This window comes from Silene latifolia, chromosome Y, assembly GCF_048544455.1.
Source record: "Silene latifolia isolate original U9 population chromosome Y, ASM4854445v1, whole genome shotgun sequence".
NCBI classification, from domain to species: domain Eukaryota; kingdom Viridiplantae; phylum Streptophyta; class Magnoliopsida; order Caryophyllales; family Caryophyllaceae; genus Silene; species Silene latifolia.
In genome coordinates this window covers 257,257,698-257,261,147 of record NC_133538.1, presented here as the reverse complement: position 1 = coordinate 257,261,147, position 3,450 = coordinate 257,257,698, and the positions used below count along the sequence as shown (strand labels likewise).

Sequence of the window (3,450 nt, the reverse complement as noted above, 5' to 3'; positions counted from 1 at the left end):
TGGCCTGGTTTATGCTAATGCATGCTTTGGTGCGTGACCCAATGTCTAATTCGATAAGATTAAGTGAAAGCACACATTACGAGGAGTGACCCAAGGCCGTGAGTCATGTGAGCCGTGGGCCACCCCTTTGTGCACGTTTTCCTAGGCCGAATTGGCCGTGTGTCGTGTATGGTATCGTATTTAGCAATTGTATTTAGATCGAGTTGTATCTTTAATTTATCGTTGTGTCGGCATGGAACGCCTGGTTTGTAATAGGTAGATCCCACGGCTCCCCCATTCCCTCTTAAGCCTTGTTTGCTTTGTTTTGTATGTTGTTAGATCAATCAACCCACATGCTAAATTACAACTTTGACAAAGTTAGTTTAGTTGCATCTAAAACGACATAGAAATTGTTGTCACATGTTAGGGTTTAAAACGATGTTTGCATATCATATATCGTAGTAGCTATGACCTTGTTTGAAATCCGACACTTGACTTAGTAGAGGCCGTTATTGACGGGCGGGGTTAGGTGTCCTTATGGGCTTCCTAACACGTACTCTCACCCCTTACTCAAGATCTATGGTTTGTGGATCCGTCTAAATACCATTGGATTACGAGAGTCATTCTAATCGAGTGATATAGGGTACAAGTCTTTATCTTTAATCACTCGTAGTCGATTGGCTTTATGCTTTTCGATGAAAGGTGTAAAGTTGACTTGAACGGTTCCAAGTTCCCAAAAAACTTGGTGGCGACTCTAATATGTCTTAATTCGATTCGAAAGAACCTCGAGTCGATTATGCCTAGTGTGGATCCCGCGGACGCAGTTCCCGAGGGCCTTGTCCACACTTTTTAGTCTATTTTAGCACGTGTTTCTATGTACTTTTGTACTGTTTATATTGCATTTTGCCCCGAATTGGCTACTTTGGTTCGTTTTGTCCGTTTTGTAGGAATGAACTTAAAAGTAGTGGAATCGTACCTTTTTTCGTCCCTTTTTGCATGCATTTTGAGGAGACGGGATTTTCAGAGTGAGATCTTGCATTGGGATGCGTGAAGGCACGGTCTACGAGGCAGTCGCTTACGAGTTTGAGCTGTTTTGGAGGAAGAATACTCATTCGAGCTGTTTTATTGCTCGATCGAGTGGTTTCTATGGCTGGAAATGGTCGATCGAGTAGTATATTACTCGATCTAATAGAGCTGGAATTAGGAGTTACTCGATCGAGTAACAATTCTACTCGATCGAGTAGATTACTTGGAGAAGTGCTTGATCGAGCTGTTTCAAATTGCTCGATCGAGTGGTTTTGTCTTTCATGGGCTTTAATTAGTCCGTGAACTTATTTTTAGCTTATGGACTTAGTAATTTTTCTATTTAAACGCACAATAACTAGGTCATTAGGATTCAGTTTTTATCTTATCATTCATCTTTCACTGTAAACACTACGTTGCTTTCTCTCTTTCACTGTAACTTTTGCTTTCGGATTTTCTCACTCGGATTTAGTTGTTCTTTACGCCGGATTCTTGCGATTGTAATCTCTTACTCTCTTTTATTCTTAATCTTTCATTTATTCATCTTAATTACTTGTTTTGTTCCTTTAATTTTCTGCCCTAATATCTTTAATGCAATTTAATTATTATTTCATCATGCTTATTGTTAGTTTATTCTTTGTTATTAGTTTTGACAATATTAATAGCATGAGTATCTAATTTGTTTCATGTTAGGATTAGGGGATCTACGGTAGAAATGTGACGATATAGTAAATTGGTTAGATGAATTAGTTGTGAGACTCTGTCCCCATAGCAATATAACTGTATTTACCTACTTAGTTGAGTGCACGCTTTTGAGTCACCCTTTTAATCTGGTTAAATTTAATCCTGGATCGGAAGATTGGACTAAATAGGCCTGCTATGAATAGTAGACTACCCTGACGAGGACGAAAGTTAAGTTAGTGGGAATCTAGGGTAGAAAGTGGATCGGAAGGACCTTTCCATATCCGTCTCGCAGTAATTTATCTAAGTTGTTTACAGTTGAGTCACTGGACTACTGTAGTGAACCGAAATCCTGACATGTCCCCTCTCTATTGATAGTTTATTCTTATTTTCTGTCTTTATTGCTCTTTCCTTGTTTCTCTTCCTTTAAATCTTTTAGTTTAGAAAACCAATTACAAACCCCTCATTTGTGACCAAATAGACGGACTCTTACAGATATCTTGCCTCCCTGAGGAGATCGACTTGACTTCCCTAGCTATATATTTAGTTTAGTTAGTTATTTTTGATAGGTATACGACAGCCCTGTCAAATTTTGGCACCGTTGCCGGGGAGGCAATTGCCCTATCTGTCTTTGTTTCGTTTATTTTATCCGTCTCAGGGAATTTTTATTCCTTGAGGCAGTTCTTATTCATTTTATTTCAGTATTGTGTATGCCCAGGTCACATAGGTTGCAGTTAGTTTCAGCTGATTCTGAGCCAGAGAGATTATTCAGGCATAGACTCCGTCTGCAAAGAGAATCACGAAAGGAAGACTTGAGTACTTTCGAACCAGAGCTTTAGTATTTCCTATTTACAGAAAATCCGTCTTTTGAAGAAGACACTTTCAGTTCTGTAAACCAACCAGTAAAGATGCCGAATATTGCAAGTCATTCGAAGCCTAAAGCATCATCTATTCCCAAAGGTTTCAATCTCCAGACTGAGGATGGAAATACTTTTGACATCCGTCCGTCCTATATCAATCTGGTGGAGATAAATCTCTTTAGAGGTGTGGCAGGTGAAGACCTGAGGAAGCATATGGAGGTCTTGACGGACTACTGTTCTACTATCCCCGCCACAAAGGGGGTAACTCAAGACAAGATTAAGGAGGTGCTATTTCCTTTTTCTTTGACTGACTCAGCCAGGGAGTGGCTGACTGATTTGGACCGCACGCCCGCAGGGGTCACCGATTGGGAGACCCTTGCTCTTGCTTTTTATAAGAGATATTTCCCTCCGCAGCGCACTAATCAGCCGAGGGCAAAAATCACTAGTTTCAAGCAGGCACCTGATGAAACATTCTATGAAGGTTGGTGCCGGTTCAAGAGGTTGGTGAGGTCTCTTCCTCACCATGGTTTTGATCCGTGGTTTCTGTCCAATCATTTCTACAATGGGCTGTATGATGATCACAGAGCCATAATTGATGAATCATCCAGCGAAAGATTCCAAAAGAACACTGACGATGATAAGGGATGGGCCCTTATTGAAGAGATGGCGACCCACTGTGCTGAGTATGGGAATCCGAGGGATGGTATTAGAACAGTCCATGCAGTCGATAAACAAGTTGTGGCTCAGCTGGAAGCCATGAATGCTAGGTTTGATAAGTTGGAGCTGCATTCTGCTGAGGAGCCTCAGACGGTTCATTTGCTTACTAGAGGAGAAACCGTCACATGTGAAAGGTGTGGGAGCAACGACGGTCACACTGCTGTTGGCTGTCTTACAGAGAAAGAACAGA

At 41.1% G+C, this 3,450-nt stretch overlaps 1 non-coding gene across 1 annotated transcript; it reads right to left on the bottom strand.

Moving 5' to 3' along the window:
- Window positions 1-2,967: 2,967 nt before the first annotated feature.
- Window positions 2,968-3,072, bottom strand: LOC141636344 (small nucleolar RNA R71). The gene has a single exon (XR_012540963.1). It is a non-coding gene; the product is annotated as a small nucleolar RNA R71 (small nucleolar RNA).
- Window positions 3,073-3,450: the final 378 nt, after the last annotated feature.